Consider the following 15,679-nt stretch of genomic DNA (forward strand, 5'->3'; position numbering starts at 1 on the left):
GCAGCAGTTTTATGGTGAAATTCTTACCATTTGTTGCTGATCTGAACTAAAACAAATGAATGATTAGTGTTGAAATGTACAATATGTATTATAATTATACAAGGTGATTTTACTGTGAGAAATTGCTCATGTTGCTATACCTTTTTTCTGATATCAACACTGAAACAGCCTAATCCATGAATTCTTGGGTTTTTGCATTAACCGAAAAAGGGGTATATCTCAGCAGAACTGGAGCAAACTGTAATGCTCTTAAATCCTTCCATTACAATTTAATCACACCAGTGGCAAAGGTCACACTGAGAGTAGATAGAAAGTGTGCAATCAGTCGACCAAAAGAAGATTCAATCTGCACTTTCAAGCATCCAAGGTCAAAATATCACACTTAGTTACCTAGTTTTTACCTTAAGCATGGCAGAAGAATATTAAAAATGACTCCTGCCATGGGCTTTGTTCACGCAGCATGACAAATCTGGTTTATTTCTTAAATCCGATTTCTGATTTTTGCTCTCATTGGATATAAGTGAACTAGTCCTGTAATTTTTGTCCCCACAGACATCTGCTTACATATCCACACTACATATTTATGATGCCTGTGCAGTATCAAAGAAAGTCGTGGGTAGACATAAGTTAGCGAATTAGCTTGCTACCATCGAGGATATTTTACCATGAATTATGCTTCACATGAGGCCAATGGCCAATCATGTTTTGAATATATTCAGTGCAGACAACAGCAACAAAATGTGTGTCGCTGCAGTCAATGTGGATATTACAGTTTATACGATATCTATGCAGCCCTATACATATTGTTCTGTGCAAAACAAAAGCAATATCTCTGCCTTACCCAGAGCAATAGCCGTATGTAGTTGTATCCAACAGACACCTTACTATCAAGAACTGTTTTTATTTCATGAAACTTTATCCCAATTTCTCAGACAATATTCTAAGGTCTGTTCTAATATCAAAAAACACATGCGTAACTACTGAAGCAGTAATGATTTGTAGCCGAATGGTTGCCAAAACAGAATTATATCAGTTGTAACTCTTTACATCTTAAATTCATAAAATACAAATTCATTGCTTAACACTCGTTTCATACTTTTTCTAAAACTTTTCAAATCAACTAAGCTTTTTCTTATCAGAACAGGTGTTATTAAAATAATAATCTACTTCTAGCTGTGAGATGAATTCACATGTGACTGGTTTGGCAGAAAAAAAAATCCATATCTACCAGACCTACTAGGCATAATAGAAGTAGCACTTACTATTAAGCAGCATAGAGCACAGACCTAGTTAATCATATAGTTAGGGATGATTTAGATATAGTTAAAGGAGGTATTTACTTATTTCAGCTTTTTACATTATCAGGGTTCAGCTATAACATAAAACAAGTAATGGTATTGTGTATTCAGAATACAAAACAGAAATATCTCTAGTTGTGTTCAGAATTCAGATTCATATATATATATATATATATATATATATATATATATATATATATACACACATACAGTCAGGTCCAGAAGTATTTGGACAATGATGGAGTTTTTGTGAATTTGCCTTTATACACCACCACAATGGATTTGAAATAAAACAATCAAGATGTGATTGAAGTGTAGACTTTCAGCTTTATTTTAAGAGTTTCCACAAACATATGGCATTTACCATTTAGGAGTTACAGCCATTTTAAGCGAAGTATTTCCATTTTCATGGGCTTAAAGGTATTTGAACAATTGACTGACAAGAAGTTAATTGACCAGGTGCGGTCCATTCCCTCATTACTTTAAGACGAAGCGGATAAAAGGTCTGGAGTTGATATCAGGTATTGAGTTGGCATTTGGCAGCTGTTCGACTGGAACTACCAATATGAAGTCCAAGGAGATCTCAAGGCAAGTGAAGGAGGCCATCATTAGACTGAAAAAACAACATAAATCTATAAGAGAGATAGCAAAAACCTTAGTTGTGGCCAAATCAACAGTTGGGTACATTCTTAAAAAGAAAGAAAGCACTGGTGAGCTCAACAACATCGAAAGGCCTGGAAGACCACAGAAGACAACTACAGTGGATGATGGCAGAATCCTTTCCGTGGTGAAGAAAAACCCCTTCACAACATCAACAGAAGTCAAGAATACTCTGGAGAAGGTAGGCGTATCATTGTCAAAATCTACAATCAAGAGACACCTTCATGAATGTAAATACAGAGGGTTTACAACAAGATGCGAACCACTGGTAACATTCAAGAACAGGAAAGCCAGATTAGACTTTGCCAGAAACATCTAAAAAGCCTCCCATGTTCTGGAATAAGATTCTTTGAAACCAAGATTAACTTGTACCAGAATGATGGGAAGAGAAAAGTATGGTGAAAGAAAGGAACAGCTCATGATCCAAAGTATACCACAACATATGTCAAACATGGTGGAGGCAGTGTTATGGCATGGGCATGTATGGCTGCCAATGGAATGGGCTCACTGGTGTTTATTGATGATGTGACTGCTGACAGAAGTAGCAAGATGAATTCTGAGGTGTATAGGGCTTTACTCTCTGCTCACATTCAGCCAAATGCTACAAAACTGATATGAAGGACGCCGCTTCACAGTGCATGTGGATAATGACCCTAAACATACTGCGAAAGCAACTCAAATTTAGTTCAGTTGTCTCATTTGAATTACTAATGCTACAGTAAAAATACGTTGAAACAGCACTAGTAGTTCGTTCTTGTTCTCGTTATTATTTATTCAGAAATCTGCTGTCCAGTAACATAAAAGAAAGGACTATACAGTACAATTTTTTCCCATTTTTTCATATCTTTTTCAGGATGAATGAATTCTGAACATGGCATATTTATATATAATAATAGCATACAATACTGAATACATTTACTGCGAAGATTTATTGTTCAGCATTCAGCCATCGATTCTTGAAAATAAAAAAAGGAATTTCCTCCATGTGTGTTTGCATTTACAGTCCTGTTATCACCACCTGACACACCATTTAGAAGGTTCCATGGATACCAGCTCTTCTGTGGGTTCTCCATCTGTCCTTAACATAAGCCAGCTCACGTGGCCAAGAGTACAAAGGAGCCTCCAGGATTGAAACTGGCCTTCATCCTAGGGAGCCCTACAGAAATCATCAGTCTCACCTCATTTCAGTAACTGACCAAAATAGAACCGAAGCTGACTTTACATTTCCGCAAAGGTTTTACAGCAACGTCTTAGTTGTTATACCAACTGCATGTTTTAATGCTGAAGAGCAGTGACATACTGTCTTCTCAGGGTAAATGTCAGAATAAAGTAGTTCATTATTCATGGACCAAGCTCTAGTGTAATATGCTTCATTCTGCTGCATCTTTTTTTAATCAGACAGACAAGAGGTATATATGGCTTTTATTGACAGTTAGATTTATTTTAACAATCTAAATGTATAATAAATGCTGAAGACAGATTAAAAGTCATGTTTTATTTGCCTTTTAATGCCTTTCAGAATTATTGATCCCCTTCAAGAACAATGAGCAAAAATGACTCTATAAGAATGAAACAAGCAATAAGCAATAGTTTGTGCTGAACATACAGTGATACTATATAGTTGTTTACTGGCATTGTGGTGCATCTCACAGCTCCAGGGTTCCTGGTTTGATCCTGAGCTCTGGTTACTCTTTCCAGTGTTGTTACCCCCTCAGGTACAGGTACAGCTTACATACTGTAAGTATTCACTCCTGAACTTTGAACTCCTTTGAACTTTTCCACGTTTTGTAATGTTATAACCAGGAATTGAAATAAACTTCATTTGTATATTTATGATTTGTTTTACACATATGTCTAACAATTGAAAGTGCAAAATATTTTTGATTGTAACGCAACGGTTAATTAAACAAAAAAAGCAGACATTTGTTAGTTGCACCCCCTGGATAAATACCTGATAAAACCACCTTTGGCTGTAATTACAACTGCAACCTTTCTGGGATATGTTTTGATCAGCTTTGCACATGTGGATCTGGATATTTTTGCCCATCCATCTTGGCAAAATTGTTCAATTTCTGTCAGATTGGAGGGAGACACTTTGTGAATATCAATTTTGAACTGATGTCTGGGCTTTGATTGGCTCATTCTAACTCATTTATGTTCTTAGTTTTGAACCACTCAAGTGTAGCTCGCCCGTTGGAAGGTGAACCTCCACCCCAGTCTCAAGTCTCTAGCAGACTAGATAGAATTGCCCTGTATCATGCTGCATTCATCATGCCCTCAACCCTGACCAGTTTCCTAGTCCTTGCTGATGAAACACATCCACAAAACATGATGCTACCACTACCATGCTTCACTGTAGGTGTGTTAGGGTAATGTGTAGTCAGACAACTATTCTCCAAAAGTAATTTCATATGACTTTTTTTTTTCAATAATGTCTTACAGCTGTGTTGCATTCTGGAAGTTTTGCTACCTCAACTACTCATATGTTGGACATCTCATTGATATAATGTTGGATTTCTTATTAATATAATGCAAAATGTCAATGGTGAGTGAGAAAAGAATGTATTTCTCTTGTTCTCTTGTTTTTAAGAAGTAAAAGCAAAACTTGACTGTTATCCCTTATGTTTGAGAATGTTGAATGTTGTTCTCCTATATTAAACACCATTGTATATTTTTTCCATTCCTCAGTTTTAAGTTGTCTTAAGCCTTGTCATTGTTGCAACACAATTATCTTCAATTTCAACAACCCAGCAGTTCAGTGGTGTTAAGGCTCCTTGTTCAGGGACAGTAAAAAAATGTCTACAAGAATGTAAGCAGTACTGACAAGCACTAGTGAAAATTTAATTTTTCCCCACCCCTTTCCTCCTCCTTCTTCACCATTTAATAATTCCCTCTGTTGGTTGATGGGAAAAATCTTTTTCTGACCCCAGACATGAGCCACAGTAAAGCAATTAATAGGAATCTGCGTGGGTGGTGCAAGTTGACAAGCCCAGTCTGGAAATTTGCACAGACGTGCGAGCAGGGGCTCTAGGGTGGTCACATTCAGACGTGCTCTTTAGAATAGAAATGACACAGGTGTGTGATGCTTGTTAAGGAGCTTCTTTAATGTAGTGGACAAGTCGAGGGAGTTAAAGCACCATGACATCATGTTATTTCTGATCAGCTTGAAGTGTTTTTCAGTAATTTCCATTTCATCTTCTTAGTCCTACTCAACTCAGTCTGTGGATGGCCATAGGCTTTTATTCCAACTTTCAGTATGCTGTCTGAATTCTCTCATTAGGCTCGCTTAGTGGAACACAGCACTGTTTCACATATTTCACAGTGTGCACAGCAGTCTTTGAGAAACGTGTGTATATATATATATATATATATATATATAAATGTACACACACACACACACACACACACACATATATATATATATATATATATATATATATATATATATATATATATATATATATATATATATATATATATATATTTGTACTGTGGAAATGTCTTAGGAACATGCAAAGAAATGCTGTAAATCAAAGATGCCTTCAAAAAATAAATTAATTATACATTTCTACATTTAAAAATACCAGTAAAAAAGAGCAGTAAACAAATAGTAAAATAAACAAAGTCAGTATTTGGTGTGACACCCCTTTGCTACTAAAAAAAGTCAGTAGTCTCAGGTACAGTTTGTGCATTTTGTAAGGAAATGAGCTGGTAAGTTTTACTGAGCATCTTGAAGAATCTGCCATAGTTCTTCTGGAGTCTCTGGAGACTGTCACACTTGTTTCTTTTTATTTAGCAAAACTCAGCAGCATTATGTTTTTGGTCTAAATGTGACATAATGTGTTACTTCCTTTACTGATGTACAAATATTTTCTGTAACTTAATTTAGTATTTAAGTCTACACCCCTTGATAAAATTTCAGGTTTTTGTGACATAAAAATGAAAGCAAGATAAGTCATGTCAGATATATATCTACTTTTAATGTGATATAGCAACCAACAAAATTCAAGTGAGCCCTTTCATAAAGGGGCATGTGACTGTGCTCAGAATTAACCAACCAGTTTCAAACTCATGTTCAAAGGTAATTACCATGCACCTGGCATCAAGGAAGTGGTTCTGTTTCACCCTAAATAATAGAAATAAATATCACTTGTTTCTGTAGGATTTTTTGACATCTTTTTGGTTTCATCTGACTGGTGAAGTCATGGTCCACAAAGACCTTACAAAACATGCATGGGGTCTCATTGTTGAAAGGTATCAATCAGGAGAGGGGTGCAAAAGAATTTTGAAAACAGATGTACCATGGAACACTGTGAGTTTCCATGAATCAATAAATGGAGAAAATGGGGCACCACCATGACATTACCAAGAACAAGACTTCCCTCCAAAATTAATGAAAGGACAAGACAAAAACTTATCAGGGAGGCTGCCAAAAGATCTACAACATTAAAGGAGCTGAAGGAATATCTGTCAAGTACTGGTCATCCCTGCAATACAACAATCTCTTGTATTCTTCACAGGTCTGGGCTCTGGGGTAGGGTGGAGAGATGGTAACTCTTTCTTATGGGAAACTTGTCTAAATCAGCCCAAACCATGTGGCAAAATGTGTTATGGTCTGATGAGACCAAGGTAGAACTGGGGAATAAAGGATAAAGGGAATCATGGATAGCTCCAAATACCAATCTATTTTGGCACAAAACCTGCAGGCCTCTTTTACACAGCTGAAGATAAAAAAACATTTCACCTTCCAGCACGATAACAACCCAAAGCACAAATCCATGTCAGCAAAGAAATAGCATCAGAAAAAGAAGATTGTTTTCGAATGGCCCAGTCAGAGCCCAGACCTGAATCCTATTGAAAACCTGTGGAATGACTGGAAGAGGGCTGGGCACAGGAGATTTGATAGACCTGGAGCATTCTTGCAAGGAAGAGTAGAAAAAAATTGCCAAATCAAGATGTGCTAAGTTGGTAGACGCTTACCTGAAAAGACTGAGTGCTGTACTTTAACAAAGTATTAGTTAAGGGGTGTTGAATTTTGTTGGTTGCTATAGCATAGTAAGGTGGAAAAACACATCACAAAAACCTGCAGTTTTAACAGATGTGTATAGACTCTTTATAACCAGAGATATCAAATGCCAATACGATCACCTGTAACACAGTGTTGAGATGAGGAATATTGCAATATAATAGACAATATAATATATAATATAATGATAATATAAATAATGATATTTCTTTAGCTATAAACTCAGCTATGTCAGATGCCTCCAGCTGATAACCCTCCAGCCCTCCAGTTTAATGGCTCAAACATGTACAGCATAACTTTAAAAACACATTACATCTCATCATCTAGGATATCATACTTGTTAAAGTTGACATGCTTGGGTGAAATCAGTGGTGAGGAATTCTCCACAGTTGGTCAAGATTCTTGCTAATCTCTTTGCTGTTTTTCACATTTAGCTAGTTCACTAAGCTACTGTCAATTGTGTTTAGATTTTGCATGGATGTGGAGTATCTCAAATGATATATATATATATATATATATCACTGGCACTGTTTCAAACTTTTAAACTGTTTCCGTCTTCCTGTTTCACAAGGAATTACATCAACATATGGAATGAAATCATGGCTCTTAATCAATATCATTGGAACTTTAATAATATATTTTCAACATCAACCAAACCACAAAAGTCTTAAGAATTCAATTTGCTAATTTGTTCAAAACATTGTGAAATTAATGGAAACCAAAACAAAAGTCAATGCTACAAGTTTCATGAGTCTATGTATAATCATTCTGTCTATTCTCACTTTTCATTAATCCAGATGCATGGTGATTAATGGCTTGCAGTTTGATTTATCTCATTTTAGTGGAATATAGAAAGCAAACATCGAATGGATCTGTGTATGTTTAACTATCCATGAAGACATTAGTGGGATGCTGAAATGATTATGGCATCTAATGAGCTTGCCTGTGATGCTTTTCATATCCAAATCAATGTGAGATTAGACTCGGGTTGTTGGTTCAACTTTTCAAAAGTAAATGCTCACCAGTACATTGTGAAGAAACTCACATTCTCATGTTTCACATTCACAAGAAACTCATGTTTAAATATATACTCACAATCCACATTCTTAGGAACACCTGTACAGTTGCACATTCATGCAGTTATTTAATCAGCCAATGTGGCAGCAGTGCAGCGCAAAATATTTGCAGATACAGCTCAAAAGCTTCAGGTAATATTCATATCAAATATCATGTTGCAGGAGCCCCATGCAGGCCAAAGGGGAAGAACCTGGTACTGCCATGCCCGCTGGAGGTGGAGCGTTTTTTTAAATGGTCTTTGGCATGGCTTCTGGGCTCAGGGCTACCTGCCAGTACCCTTTTGTTAGGTCCAAGGTGGAGATAAACTGGGCCCTCCCCAGCTGCTCCACTAGGTCTTCGATCCTGCGGAGGTGATAGCTGTCGAATTCCAATACCTGGTTGAGCCGCTGGAAGCCATTACACAGCTGGATGCTTCCGTCGTGCTTGGGCACCATGACTATGGGGCTGGTCCAGGGGCTGGTGGACTCCTCAATGATGCCATCGCGAAGCATCTGGCTGACTTCCTCCTCGATCACCTTACTGCGGGCCTCTGGGACGCTATAGGGCCACTGTCTGACCACAACTCCCGGTGGGGTTCTGATGTCATGGTGGACCAGGTGCTTTAGGCCCAGGTGGAGAAGAAGATGTCGGCAAACTGGTCCACCAGCTCTGACTGCACTCTTCTCGGGGAACCAACGTGCGCTCTGATGGATCTGTGGAGAGACTAGCAAATGCAGACACCACGGGGGCAGGTTCAGTCTATGTCTTCAAAAGGTTGATATGATAAAGTTGGGTATCTGCGCCCTTACCTGGCTGCTGCAGGCAGTAGTTGACAGGACTCACCTTCTCAAGGACCATGTATGGGCCCTGCCAGCAAGCCAGGAACTTGCAGGAGGCATCTGGAAGGAGCCTCCATGTGCTCCCGGACGATGGGAATCACTCGATCCATTCTTGCATTTCTTGCATGTACTTGATGAGGGAGCGGCAGGGAAGAGCTGCTCTTCCCACGCCTCCTGGGCCATGTCCAGCAGTCCTTGAGGTTGCCATCCGAAGAGGATCTCAAAGGGGGTGAACCCAGTGTCTCTGGGAGGACAAGGTCCCAGTTACTCCCCTATTCATCTACCACCCTCTGAAGCATCCTCTTCAAAATTTGGTTGAACCGCAACCTGCAACAGCCGACACAGCTGGAAGCCATTAGTTTAGAAATAAAGGGCGTACCTTGGTCGGTGAGGATGTTCTTGGGGATTCCAACCCTGCGGAAAAGAGGAAGAGGAGCTCACGGGCGATGTTCCAGGAGGTGGCCATCCAAAGTAGGACTGCCCCCCAAGGGGATGCCAATGATAGGGAGAGGAATGATGGCTGCAGGTTCAGGATTAGAGGGTGTGGTTCTCTGACAGTGGGGGCACTGCTGGCAGAACGGTGGATCTCAGCGTCCATCCCAGGCCAGAGAAATCAGTCCTTTAATTTCTCTAGGGTGTTGCGGGCCCCCAGATGTCTACCCTAATGTAACAACATAACCTAACATAACAAAAAAATAACCTAAAATAACCTAACATAATCTAGCATACTATAATGAAACAGCCATCCTTTCATTAATTGTTGTTTTGTACCCTTAATGTGTTGTTTAAAATGTGTCAACAAAGTCATCTTTCCAATATAATACTCAAAAACAGATGAATAGGAGCCTTATTTCTGAAGCACCTGATGGTTACATACAACTCCCTGTACACACGCACTCCAGTTTCTACCACAAAAGGCTTGAACATAACAGTATTAACCAGCACAGAGGAGTTAACAGTGTTTTAATCACTTTCTAATTATTCTAATCACATTTGGTTTCACATTACCATTAAAATTATTTGATGACATTTTGTTGTAGGCCTATATAATGATTTTGTTTATTTTTTATTTTTGACAATTTTAGTTCTTCTGACTTTTAATTTTAGTTTTTTTTTTGACAATTTTTTGGTTAAAATTTTTTGATGACATCCCTAATAAATATAATTAACTCAAAACAATCTCCATTTACTATGACAAAGTGAGCGCACCTGATCTTTCAAAAGAAAGATCAAAAGAAAGTCAAGATGAAATGAAAGATGACTAACGTGAGAATAGGGGAATGGGATGGGGCTTCCAGAGGGTCAGTTAATATTGGAGAGTTCAAAACGCTGGTGCAACTCTCAATCATTCCAAATTCATATGTCAGTTGACTCATATGTTGTTTTTTAAGAAAATAGAAGTCTGTGGGATTTTGAGACATAACTGAGAAACAGAATAATTGGTTTATTTTGGCTCCAAATTGTGGAAACCAGCATACAAAAATAAAGAATGCAATCCTCTGTAGGCCCTGTTAGTACATCACTTTGCACTTCTCATATGCAGTTAATATTTAAATTAATATTTAAGAATTATCTCTGGTGTTACTAAACGACCACTCTCATGTAATGATATCAGTAATGTCACCCTGCAGCCATGCTCAACATCTGGAAAATGACAGCAATTAGCAATTAAATTACCTGATTAGTTGAGCGCTGCTGATTTTCTTAAAGCCTAACTCTTCCTCCCAGGACATCAAATTCCAAATGCCCTTCCCCAGAGATACAACAGATAGTCATTCATGAATAGCTTGTGCTCTTCATCTACTAAACATTTTCCCTCCTTTCCATGGCTGAGCTATTTGAAGTAGAGTATGATGAAGCAAAGAAGCTGCTGCCTCAGCATGAACAATCCCTTTGAGTCACTGAGCTGCCTTTTAAATCCACCCCACCAGTTTCTGGAGAGCACAGGTTGCACAGCTATGAATGGGAACCCTTTCCCATGAGCCTCTGTTCTGATTTGTTTATGAATATCAGGCTTACAGACTTTGATTCAGGCCATGCTTGTGACTCACATAGTACTGTTGTGGTTGGCTTTTTTTTATCAGACGGTATGAATTTATGAACTGTAATTGATATTTAAAGCTATACTAACAAAGGTTTTCTTTGGATTATGCAAAATTTGCCCTTGCTGCTAAAGTTTAGGAATTTTCAGTAATGCAAATTGGTTCAGCAAATAAGAGAACACATGGGTTATGGATTATGTGTTGAACCAAATGTGCTGGGTTGCTTGAACTACCCAAGAGTTGCTTAATTTTGACCCATGTCTGGGTTGTTCGGGGTTTATTAAGAAATAAAATTATTTCTTTAAAATTAATACAATTTATTTTGCATTACATTAGGCAGGGTACACTTAAATAATATCCTTTACTTATATATCAAGCAAAACATCTACACTATTCATGTTAAAATGCACTATAAATAATGACGTACTTAAAAACATAAATAAATAATTACATCATTAAGACACAATGGTGGTGCAGCGGCTAGCGCTGCTGCTTTATAGTTCCAGCGCCCACCTTTCAATCTTCAGCTCATATACTGTATGGAGTTCTCCCCATGTTAGAGTGAGTTTCCTCTGGGTATACTGGCTTCCTCCTACCTTCCAAAAACATGCCAGTAGGTGGACTGACTAAGCTAAATTGCCCCTAGGTGTGAATGTGTGCATGTGCATGGTGCACTGTGAACTGGTGCCCATCTAGGTTGTATTCCTGCCATGCACCCAGTGTTCCTAGGATAGGCTCCAGATCCATCAAGACTCTGACCAGGATAAAATATTTACTAAAGATGAATAAAATAATGAATGGAATGAGTTATATACTGCAAGTATCACCCAAATACCACATAATTGCACCAATCAGTAAAAAATCATCAACCCAATACAGTGGAAGCAATTTTTTGGAGATTCTTGGAGAATAGATTTATTCAGTCATTAAGACTTTTCGCCACAGGTTTCCTCCATTCTACATGAAGACGGGAAAATCCTCACCATTTAATCTTGTGTGTGATTCACAATCGTGGAATCATGATAATGATATGACACCAGGGTCCATAGAAACCGCTGGGATAAAGGACGTCAGGACGACATCAGAACGACATTCTAGGTAGGTGATAGGTGCTGTTACAAACATTTCTCTTTGTTCAGTAATGGATACCATCAAGGCCCTGAATCCTATGCAGGTGACCTTGGGAGGTGTAGGCCCTTCCTCCTTCAGTGCACCTTTGTGTTTGCCCAGCAACCACCAAATAGACTGGTCAGCTGGGAGGGTTGCAAACTGGAGCTCCTTTTGCCACTCCTCCTTCTGAAATTGGCCCTTCCACCCATTGCAGCCACAATGGCTTCCCCAGCCCCCACGCCTCTGGACCACTCAGCAGTGCCCCCTGAGTACGTCATCAAGAGCGGACAAGTCAAGGCTGACCCTGAGAAGATCCGGGCTGACGTCGAGTGGCCCAGACCCACTACCCTAAAGCAGCCCCAATGTTTTCTGGGGTTTGCCAATTTCTATTGCAGCTTCATCAGAAACTACAGCTGGGTCAGGCACCCTTCACTAGACTCCATTTCTATGCCCTGCATGTGGACTCCTGAGGCTGAGTCCAACTTCACCAAACTGAAGGAGATGTTTATCTCCACGAGGAGGCTGCTGGATGTACACCACAGGGAACGAGGTCTGCAGTACTTGTATGATTGGGAAGGATACAGACCAGAGGAATGGACTTGGGTGCCCTGGTCCTTCATTCTTGACCCCTCACTCATCCAGGACTTCCATAAAGCCCACACGGACAAACGTGGCAGGTCGCCTGGACGCTCCCATTGAGAGGAGGGTACTGTCACGATCCGGCCATATCCTTTGTGTGTTTCCCCGTGTTCCCTGTTTTGTTTCCCTTTCCTTGTGTTCCAGTGTTTTCTTACTCTGTTTTATGTGTGTGTGTTTGTGTGTGTGTGTGTTTCTGGGTGAAGCACTCCACTTTGACGTCGCTACTGATTGCAGCATGGATCACACCTGTTCCTCATCTGCTCACCCAATCAAGCAGTGTATATAAACTCCAGTTCCCCAGCCACTGGGTTGTTCTGGGTTTCAGTGCAGATCACATCCCTGCCTGTTTGTCTGCATGCTTTTGCTGCTATACCCAGTCCTGCTTCGCCTCCCCTTGCTCTGCCTTCTCCATGGCTAACAGAGTGAACGACTGACTCTCATATTACCATCCTGAGTTCAAGCCCCAGCCTCACCAGCTACTCAAGCCAGCTCACGCTCAACCTCACTTGCCCTCCTCATGGTGCTTTGACTGTGCACCTGCCTCTCACACTGCTGACATCAATAACTAACTAAAAAAATATATAGAAGTCAATGTTCATTGCTATAAAGAGCCAGAAAAGAAAATAATTTGGGGCCAACTGATGCCAAAAACACAAAGGAGTAAAATTCTGGATCATAACTACCTTCCACCCAGAGAAAAAACAACACTGGCTTCTAATGGCAACTCAGCCATGCTCTGTTAATAACCCAAAAGTGGCAATTTCATATGAAATACCCAGCAAAAAGACCCAACCACCTCAACCCAGTCCTCAACAACTTCATTCAAAACAATGACTGATTATTGGCTGAGACTATTACCATTTAATGACTGTTTTATGGTGCTCTTGCAATTAATTTTCAATTTCGAAGCTTTTCTGAACAATGACAGGAGATGTAATGAGAAATAATTGCTGTGTAATGAAATTGGTTGCTGATGTTAAGATTTATATCATCAGTGCACAATGTTTTTAAATTCAATAAATATTTGAGCAGGATGGTCATATTGAGAAGTAGGGTTATGTCTTATAGACTAGGCTAGAGTTATGTATACTAGTTTGTTTGTTTGTTTTAATTGTTTTATGTTTGTTGAAAGGTCATTAACACAGTTACCAATTATGTTACTTATTAGAGTGTAATATAGGACCCTATTTTCATTACAAATCCTTTTGTAATAAATGACAGTAATTAGACATGACACAACTAAAGAAGATTTAATCAATTTGAAAATAGCCTTACAAATGACCATAAAGAAGTGTACACATATTTGAAGTCTTGAATGCAAATTAAGAGTGATGTTATGTGAAGTCTTTACTGATGTATCTAATTACATTGTTTTATATGTAGAGATAGACATAGATTAAATATACTATACAGTTTATTAAATATAACAGCAGATAGATAGAGTTTTAATAGCATGATAAATTAGGCAAGGTGCTAAAATAGCTGTTAGACATCCACTCAATTTAATATGACTACATGTGGTCTCTTAATTGAGATTTTCAAGGCTATGACTCAGCCATTCCAAAACACAAACGTTCTTTGTTTTCAAGTCATTTGTTTGTAGTTTTTGCTCTGTGTTTTGGGTCATATGTCGGAACATATATTTTGGCCCTTAATGCAGATGTCTGCAGTTTCTTATGTTAGGCTCCATCCATGTTGCCTGTGATGCCAACAAGCTTTCCAGTTCCTCCCGCTGAAAGGTAACCCTAGAGCATCATGCTACCACCACCATGCTTGATCACATAAATGGTGTTACTTGGGTGGTGGGCTGTATTATGTTTGTGCCAAACATTATGCTTTGGCTTTAGACGAGATGGCTGAACTTTAGCCTTATCAGAGGACAATTCTTTTTCTGAAAGCTCTTAGATTTTCTAACATGGCCTTTCTCAGAAGTGGCTTCCTTCTATCCACTCTCCCGTAGAGGCCGGATCTGTGAAGAGCTGATGATATTGTTCAGGTCTGTTACAGTTTCTCCTATTTCACCCAGTGAGCTCTGTAACTCCTTCAGTGTTGTAGCTGGCCTTAGCTATGTTTATATGTTTAGCTATGAGACTTCCCAAAATCAGAGCTATTTATTGTGCAAGAATACAAATGGACACTCTGAATTTCAACTTACAGCAGTTTCAACACTTAAATGTAAAAATAGACCTAAATTGATTTCGATGGGTAGACGCAGATGTACAGAATTACAATGACGGGCATCCCAACTGGATGATATGATGAACCAGTACGTGCTGGCGAGGAGTTCTGAATGGCAATGATAGCATCGCTCAGTCTCTAAATGTTATAATAATGTTGTAATATTCAGCTTCAAGCTCTGCACCTGAATACTGAAAAATAAGTTAGCCGTTATATATAAAGGTTCAGATGGGATTGATAATTAGTCTATGCATTACCAGTTGTCGTTACACAAATTATGGTCACAGTACTAGTGTGGTAATTCTCTCTCTCTATCATTCTCTGTAGATGTATGATTTGTGTTGACAAATTAAATGAAAAATAAAAACATAAGGAGTTGGGCCACCACAAGCCACATAGGATAGAGGTGATAAGTCAGAAGAACTTTGCTGCATATATTATGTCCTCACCATAGCGCTGTTATGTTCTTTCCACCAGTTTCCACCAAAATACTGCATAATACTGCCTATGTTGTGTGTTCATTGTGAATGAGTGTGTGTGTGTGCGTGTGTGTGTGTGTGTGTTTGCGCTCATGGTGCTGCAAAAGACTGGCATCCCATTTGTGTGTCCAACTCATGTCCAGTGTTCCCGGGATCGGGAGTATGTAAGGACTTATTGTTGCTGTAGTAAGATTTATGCAAATTATACAAAGTTTCTAGAAAAAAAATTGGGAGTTTTGGACAAAAGGCATGCATCTGCTGTGTAAGCAAACCAATATATGAAAATTCTGTGAAAGTGTGTAAATATACATAGCTAAACTGTGAGTTGTGAGCATCCTAGCATTTCTACAAA

This window comes from Pangasianodon hypophthalmus, chromosome 5 (genome assembly GCF_027358585.1).
Source record: "Pangasianodon hypophthalmus isolate fPanHyp1 chromosome 5, fPanHyp1.pri, whole genome shotgun sequence".
Classification (NCBI taxonomy): Eukaryota; Metazoa; Chordata; class Actinopteri; order Siluriformes; family Pangasiidae; genus Pangasianodon; species Pangasianodon hypophthalmus.